General features: G+C 39.4%; 1 long non-coding RNA gene across 1 annotated transcript; it reads right to left on the reverse strand.

Annotated features, from left to right (window-relative positions):
* Positions 1 to 6,491: 6,491 nt before the first annotated feature.
* Positions 6,492 to 8,325, reverse strand: LOC110969481 (uncharacterized). The gene is made up of 3 exons (XR_007937473.1): positions 8,247 to 8,325; positions 7,831 to 8,011; positions 6,492 to 7,589 (listed from the first exon to the last, which is right to left on the reverse strand). It is a non-coding gene; the product is annotated as an uncharacterized LOC110969481 (long non-coding RNA).
* Positions 8,326 to 9,117: the final 792 nt, after the last annotated feature.

The raw sequence follows: 9,117 nt of genomic DNA on the forward strand, positions 1-9,117 counted from the left end.
CCACACAAGTTTGGTGTTTTTATGTTAGAAAAACAGATTTCTAAATGTTTATTCCTAGCAATCTTCAACAAAAACAGCCTTCACATGAAGCATTAAGGGTTAAACATAATCTTCTCAACTAAAATGGGGAATTGATGCAAACCTCTTAAACAAAAAACTCTGTATTAGAACATTTTACTATGACTGAGTTTCCATTATGAGAATTGTCAGACAAATTTAAAACTAACTGCTGACACAAACCAGAAAAACAGTAAAGGAAAATGCAAATTAGGCTTGTTTACGTGTTAGTTTCGTTTCATAACTAATAAATATTTTTGGTAGATTTTTGAGTCATTTCGGGAAGATTCTTGACAGTTCTGACAACTTTGGTGCAATTCTGGACCAATTTTCTGCAATTTTGGATCATTTTCAAGTCATTTTAGACAAATTTAGAGTCATTCTGGATCATTTTAAATCATTTAAGAAAAATTCTGACTGATTTTGGATCATTTTACAGTCATTTTGGACACATTCTGAATCATTTTGGATAATTTTGGATGATTTCTGAAGCATCCTGGACAATAAGGATTTGGAAGCAGAGTGGTCTGACCAATTTTCCGTAGTTTTTGAGAAAATTTGTGTTTTCAAGAATGATCTGACATTGGAAGCACCACTGTAACGTTGTATTGTTGTGGGTTAGACCTCTCTGCTTCCAACACCCTTATGTCATTCTGCAATGTTTTAAGTCATTTAAAGTCATTTTCAGTTCATTCTGGACAGATTTAAGTAATTATGGACAATTTTTGAGTCATTTTGGGAAGATTTCTGTCATTTCTGAAAACTTTTGTGTACTTCTGGATATTTCTGCAATTTTGGATCATTTTGAGTCATTCTGGACGATCCTTAAAACATCCTGGACAAATTTTCAGTCATTCTGGTTCATTTTTAAGCATTTGAGAGAAATTCTGACTGATTTTGGAATATTTTCTAGTCATTTTAGACTGTTTTCATGTCATTCTGAACACATTTTTGTTGTTTTAGATCATTTCTGGAAAATTTTTCTGCCATTCTGGGTCATCTTCAAGTCATGTTGAACAGATTTTGAGTCATATTGGATCATTGTTGAAGCGTCTTGGACAATAGCGGTTTGGTAGCAGAGCGGTCTGACCCACCTTCTGTAGTTTTGGATAAAAATCTGTGTTTTCCAGAATGGTCTAACATTCGACTGTTACGCTATGTTTGGATTACTGGTTAGACCACTCTGATAAAATTATATCAGTTTGCATGTTTTGTGGGTCAGACCATTCATTCAAACAATCAATCAATCAAATTTTATTTATAAAGCGCCTTCCAACCGCCAAAAGGAGCACAAGGCGCTTAACAGAGTAAAATAAAATAAATAAGTAAAAGCATTTTAAGAAACACAGAGTTCTAAAAGAAGCTAAGCCTCAAACGCTACACGGAACAGGTGCGTTTTCTGACGACATTTAAAAACATTTAGTTCAGAGATGGACTGTAAGTGCAATGGAAGAGAGTTCCGGAGCTTAGGGCCAAGAACGGCAAAAGAGCGGTCACCAAACTTTCTATATCTTGCCCTGGGGACAACCAGGGAGGTGTGGCTAGAGGAGCATAGTGTCCTGACAGGTTGGTAAATTGCCAACAGCTCTGAGATGTAGGCGGGGGCACGCCCGTTTATGGCCATAAACACGAACAACAGGACCTGGTACTGGACTCTAAAGCGCACCGGAAGCCAGTGGAGCGCTTGAAGGACCGGAGTGATGTGTGAGTATTTTGAGGAGTTGGAGATGAGGTGTGCTGTTTGTGTTTTGAACCAACTGAAGTTTATGGAGGAGTGAGTGATTAAAGTCCAGCGTAAAGGGCATTACAATAATCAAGCCTTGAGCTGATGACAGCGTGAGCAGCCTTTTCCAGATCTGCCCGGGACAGGAATGGCTTAACTCTGCTCAGGAGCCTTAGTTGGAAAAAGCTCATCCTTACAACTGAACTAATCTGCTTCTCAAAGTTAAGTCCCTCGTCAAAAATTACACCCAGATTCCTCACAGCAGAAGCAAATTGTGGTGTGAATGAACCAAAATCTGGGGAACTACGGGTTGGGTCAGGACTGAAGAGAATGTAATCAGTCTTTTCCTCATTCAAATGGAGGAAGTTCTGGGACAACCACTGTTTGACGGAGTGGAGACAGTTATTGAGAGGGTCTAGCGCAGAGTGATCATTATGGATAACCAGAAGATAGATTTGGAGATCATCAGCGTAGAAATGAAATTGGATGTTGTGACTGGAGATGAGTTGACCAAGTGGCAACATATACAGTGAAAACAGAATGGGACCAAGAATGGAGCCTTGAGGCACTCCAGACGAGAGAGGAGCAACAGAAGAGGCGAACTCATTTATATGTACTGCAAAGGACCTGTTTGAGAGATATGAGGAGAACCAGCTGAGAACCGAACCCTGCAGGCCTACAGTGTGTTGAAGTTGGGAAATGAGGATGGTATGATCCACAGTATCAAAGGCAGCGGTTAGATCTAGCAACACCAAGACGACAGAACTTTTGTTGTCCAGAGCTCCCAAGATCTCATTATGGACCCTCAACAGTGCAGACTCTGTGCTATGTCTCGACCTGAAGCCTGATTGAAATTTGTCCACAATGCCATTCTGATCCCGTCCAATGACCTTTAGAACCAGGGACTGGTCAGAACCTTGTCCTCCTCTCAGCTTGATTTTCCTTCTCCTCTACATGGATCCAGTTCTGAACACGTCAGAGCTTCTGTCCATCGACTAGAAAGTCCAGCTGCTCAACAAACATGCAGCTCTGATCAGCCTGCAGAGAAACTCTGTCGGCCTCTAAAAATAAATGTGATCACTGTGGGGGGGCCCGGGGCCCTCGGGCCCACCGAATGGAAGTATTGATGTAACGCACACACACACACACACACACACACACACACACACACACACACACACACACACACACACACACACACACACAAAAACACACAGACACAGACACACACACACACACACACACACACACACACACACACACACACACACACACACACACACAAAAAAAACACACAGACACACACACACACAGACACACACACACACACACACACACACACACACACACACACACACACACACACACACACACAAAAAAAAACCACACAGACACACACACACACAGACACACACACACACAGACACACACACACACACACACACACACACACACACACACACACACACAAAAAACACACAGACACACACACACACACACACACACACACACACACACACAAAAAAACCACACAGACACACACACACACAGACACACACACACACACACACACACACAGCAGCAGAGTGTTAGAGCCGCTGGCTAGAGGCCACAGTAAACCTATTGATCCATTGTTGTTTTCAGCCCATCTCTATACGCACTAACACACACACACACACACACACACTGATGGTATTATTGCAGGTTTCTTCCTCCTTTGTTTTCTGCTTCTGTCTCCGTCCAGGCCTTCATTTGAACCTCCTAATGCCTCATCTTTCTGAAAACACTCTGACTTGTTAAAAAAACTCGTGTAAACAAATAAAAAACTCAAAGATTCTCCTCCATGAAACACTTGACTGCTCGTACATATTCTCTGAGGACAAACATACAGGAGGAAGGGGTAAATGTGAGCTCGGTTTAATCCGTGATCTGTTTTTTCTACCACTAGTCGACATTAACTGATGAACATTAAAGAATGATGAAAGTTAAAACTAAAAATCATCATCAGGAAGCTGCTGCATCTCTTTAACCCTCCTGCAGTGTCTGTCTGTTAGTCATTTTGTGTCGTTGTTTTGCATCTTTTGTTGTTGTTTTGTGTCTTTTTTGAGTTTTATTGCATCTTTTCATTGTTGTTTTGTTTGTCTTTGTGATTGTTTTGCATCTTTATGTGGTTCTTTTGTGTCTCTTCTGACTTGTTTTGTGTCATTTGTGGATATTTTGTGTGTTTTTATAGCTGTTTTCAATGTTTTTGCAGCTATTTTGCATCTTTAAGTCTTTGTTTTGTCTGTAGTTATATATTTTTTTATGTCTTTTTGATGTTGTTTTGTGTCTTTTAGTAAAAGTTTTACATCTTTTTATAATTATTTTGTGGCTCTTTGTAGTTGTTTTGCAACTTTTTAGTGTTGTTTTGTGTCTCTGTGGTTGTACTGCATCTTTTTAAAATCCTTTTTTTAAACAAAAATCTTTTTGTTGTTGTTGTTTTGTATCCTCGCTGTTATTTAGCATCTTTTTGTCATTGTTTTATGTCTTTTTGGTTGTTTGGTGTCTTTTTTGGCTGGTTTGCATAATTTTGTAATTCTTGTTGTCTCTGCAGTTGTTTTGCATCTTCTTGTAATAGTTTTGTGTCTTTTAGTAGTTATTTTGTGTCTCTTTTTAGTTGTTTTGCATCATTTTGTGTGTTTCTATAGCTGTTTTCAATGTTGTTGCAGCTATTTTGCATCTTTAAGTCATTGTTTTGTCTGTAGTTTTATTTTTTGACATCTATGACGTTTTTTCTTCATTTTGGACGACATACTAAACTATGATGTTATTTTCCATATTTTGGATGACATCCTTTGACTTTTTTTGGGCCCTTTTGTTGGTTTTATTCAATAGGTAAGTAGAAAGGAAGATTAAAACCTTTTACGGCTCACAAGCTGCAACAATTCACACATTATCAACTATCTTTGTGACTAAACTACGATAAAAAGTGAAAAACTGTCTGATTCCTGCATCATGAATGCAAATCTTTTTGGTTTTTATGACAGTAAACTGAATATATTTGGGTTTGACATTTTATAAACCAAAACAAGAAATGAATTACTGGAGAAAACAGTCAACAGATTAATGGACAAAGAAAATGTGTTTTCCAACATATATGGCTGAATTCCTCCAACATTACAAGATGCATACAATTTAAATTCTTTTTTTTAATAGAATGCAAATTACAGGGCAAATTGTCTCAAGACCCCTTATTTTTTACATTGTTTTTTATATTTAAAATATGACAAAGTAAGAAATTTAAACCTCTTGACTAATCCAATTCATTATTTGGTTTTTAAGAGACTTTAAAAGACAATTAAAATAACTTTCTGCACTAAAACTCATAAACATGAGGTCCCACGATGACAAGAATAAAGTTTGTCAATAAAAACTAAATCTGCTGCTGGATTCCATTAAAGTCCTAATAAATGATCATAAAGTGTGATACTAAAGGTTTGTGGAGCTAAAAATGTCAAAGTAAAGATATCAAGTTGAACATCTGGGTGGAGGCTGATAAAAGTTGACCTCCCTTCATTTCTCTGGAGCGACTCCATGGATTGTAGGGATGCTGGTTAAAGACCTGCTCTTCTAGTCGTCTTCCTTCTAGTCGCTGTGAAAAGTCACTCCATCCTCGCCGACTTCAACACCTCTTCATGACAACTTGTTCTGCCTCCGACCTGGTGGAAACTCCAAAAACTCGGGAAAACCCGTCGAGTCTCGGATTTTCGAAAAACTGTTCGGCGGGGGAAGGTGTGGTGGGTGGTAGAGGGGGGAGGCCGCCACCCACCTCCCCTCCTACTCTCCACCCTGACTTCACCCAGACTCCGCCTTGGCTCCACCCATGTGGTCACTTTATTATGAACAGAAACTACGATGTCAAAGGGACGACGGGTTTATTCTTTTTATCTGATCTGTAGCTCAGTGAGTTAAGGGTTTACCTATGGAGCTGCAGGTCACTGGTTCAAGACCAGATCCTTCTTAATTTTTTTGAAAAACTTAGACAAAGAAAGAAAAATGCCAGTGGTGGGTCTTGATAAGCTGGGGAACAATAGTCTGTACGTGGGGGGAAGAAAAGGAAAAAAGGTGAAGAAGGGGGAAAAGAGAAAAGGGAGGGAAAATGAGGAAAAGGGAAAAAAGGAGAAAAGATGAGTGCGAGGCTGAAGTTTGCATTAAATTTAACTGTTTCATAGCTGCTAAGTAGTGGAATTTAGTTTTAATTCCCCAAATTGTACAGTTTTAGATAAAAATTGGTACGTGATGCAGTTCTGAAGGTCATAGATTCGATTCCCACCTGGAACAGAGGTATTCATTTACATTTTGAAGCTGTTTAACAAATTCTAAATAAATTTTATCTTCACTTTATAACACTTCTTATATATAGCAATGAAGTTTATATTGATGTAAACACATCTTGTTTTAAAGATATCTATCCCAGGCTTTTATCATTAGTATGATAAACTGTGATATGACCACAAGGGAATATTTCATTTCATTGAAATCTGAATGACATGGTAAGTATGTAGATTAGAATCAGTAGATGCACAGTCTCTGCTGCAACATATTGTGTAGAATACACAGACTGAAAAAAAAGACAAAGACTGAATCTGTATACTGCCATTAAGTTATTTATTGTTCTGAACAAAATAAACTACTTTTTTGCAGTGAGACAAGCTTAAAAACAAATAGAAAACTCCTTAAAAATCCTTAAAACACTACATCGACACATAGTACAACATCACAACTTATTTACATGCTTGGTATTAGATATTTACAAAACAAAATTATATACTTATTGTAGTATGAAAATACTAATTTAAAAAATAGCTTGAAACAGAAAACAGTAGAAATCTTTAAAAGAACTATACACACTCACACTACAACGTCAACTTATTTACATGCATTGTAATATTTACACTTCATGTCTTCAGGACTTTTTGATCTGTTCCAACCAGACCTCTTTCGTGACCGTTTCTGTATTTGGGCAGTAGATAATGCCACGATACTGGCTGTGCCCAGCCTCAGCAGTCCTAAATTGTCCACATTTTCACGTATTAAACTCAACCTTCCTTTTGTTGAATTTAGCCTTTGAGGCAGGTTGAGCACTGGCAGGAGGGGGAGGTACTGCTGGGGCAAGAGGGGCAACAGTGTACCTGCATATGTGTTTGACTAATATCCACTATGACTAATATCCAGTAAAATCTTCCTACAGCAGATTAGTGATGACACAAAATTTGTGTGTGAATAGAATTTGAAAAGAATTTGGGATAAATCAAATATGTGCATAGATCAAATGTGATGACAGCAGCTCACTTGCGTGTCATTATGATCCTGAACTCCGACCGATGAGGAAGGTCCAGCTGATCCAGTCCAGCACTGGTAGATGACAGGTAGGATGCCTTGCATCCAGCGTTACTGCACCTCAATGTCTCTGTGATCATTATGTAGTTCCTGTCAATGTCCAACACCTGACGTGCTCTTTTGTGAACACCCCCTCCTGTGAGGTGCCCACTGCATCTGGGGCAGAACACTCTAACCCTCCAGAGGTGGTATGGCATCCACAAAAGAAGCCGGTGGCAGAAAAAGTGCTCTGGAGTGGGGACCTGGTGGGAGATTAAAGATGGATTTGGTGGTTCATACCACAAACTGAGGTCGTCACGGAGGTGCTGGTTCCTCCATAATGCAGCAGCAATCCACTGCTGATCTTGGACAGGAAGAGTTTTTTTAAGTTTTTCCGGCAACCAGTGTTGACTGGTTGTAGGTGGATTACTGAATGGAGGCAAAGGCACTGCTGGCACAGGTGAGGCAATTTCATCCAAATTCAAAGTGGAACAGACAAACACAAAAAGAGAAAGAGGGAGAGCAAGAAAGTGCAAATCAGTTTCAGTACTTTAGAAAGTGAATTATTGTTCATGTAAAGGGGTGAAGGAGAGGAAGTGATGTGAAAGAGGTGGCATGAGTGAACAAAGTGTGGTGAGACATAAGAAAATAAAAGCCTCTACTATATGAATCAAGAAATAATATAAACTTACAGAGACAGGAGGACTTGGGGAAATGTCAGTGCTGGGACGCTTGGTGATGGTCACAGAGGAAGGAGGGAGGAGGGAGAGAGAGAGGGGAGATGGTCCTCATTACTGGTGATGTGGATGCAGGGATAGTCAGAGTGGCCATATTCACACTGTCAGACGAGGCAGTGACTGTGCTGGAAAGAAGCTGAAAGAAAAGAGAAATGACATGTACAATACAGTATTACATAAAAAGAGAAACAGAAGTAAAATCAAACAAATGTGTTTCACAAAGAAATATAATTTTAGTTCCTCAACATTGTTTTTTATCATATCTATCACCATTTATGTCACTGGAGAGATGGAATTGCGATGATCAAATGAAGGGAAACCACTCTGAGATTCATAGAAATTGAAACAAACAAACAATAGCAGAATTATACCTGAGTGGGTTTTCGGGCAACACTGAGGTTTGCCTTCACTGCTGAGCTCAGTGAGCCACCAAATCGTGGTTTGGCAAACTAGATCAAGATAAAATGTCAGAAATTAAATGAAGGTCAAAGCAGTATACATGAAAAACCTAGTGTGGGACATGATGTATAGGGGTTGCAGATTGTGGGTTTTGGTTTGATCTGTCATTACACATAATGCTTCATACCATTTCAAGGCTGAGTTTTGGCTTCACAACCTGACCAACAGAACCGGCAGCACCACTGGCAGGAAATGCTGCAGCTAAACACACTGATGAACCAGATGTGGGTGGTGCCGTCTGATAAATAAACAACAACAACACAACCCGTTCTCATGAATATAAGTTAAACTTCACGGTGTATATTAACATCTTTGTTTAGCTTAATCATTAAAGTATCCCAATTTAGTTTACCTTCTTGATGTGAAATCCACATGAGCAAACCTGTGGTCCACCAAACAGAGACATCTGCCCTCCATGCTGCAGTGGACACTTTTCTATCTGTAACAAATCAATATAAAAATTAAAAACTAGAATACATGACATTAATTGATGATACTGTCACAAAGCTATACCTTATGACACAGGTCATGCCACTTTTTTGTTTGGGAGATGGCCTATTCCCGAGCCTAGCCGCGCTAGACCCATGCTTTGAAGACGCAAGGCTCTAGGCACACTCGACGGGGGGGAGGCGGGCTAAAAGGTTGTCTATCAAATCACTCTGCAGCAATTGGGTAGGTATACAACCAATCAGCGCAACGAATAGGCTCCTAGAGCGCCGGAAATCAGAGGATACGGTAGTTCGGTGAAGCCTTATTTATACAGTCAATGGGTGAAGCTCAAGT

The sequence above is a fragment of the Acanthochromis polyacanthus genome, chromosome 18, assembly GCF_021347895.1.
Source record: "Acanthochromis polyacanthus isolate Apoly-LR-REF ecotype Palm Island chromosome 18, KAUST_Apoly_ChrSc, whole genome shotgun sequence".
NCBI lineage: Eukaryota > Metazoa > Chordata > Actinopteri > Pomacentridae > Acanthochromis > Acanthochromis polyacanthus.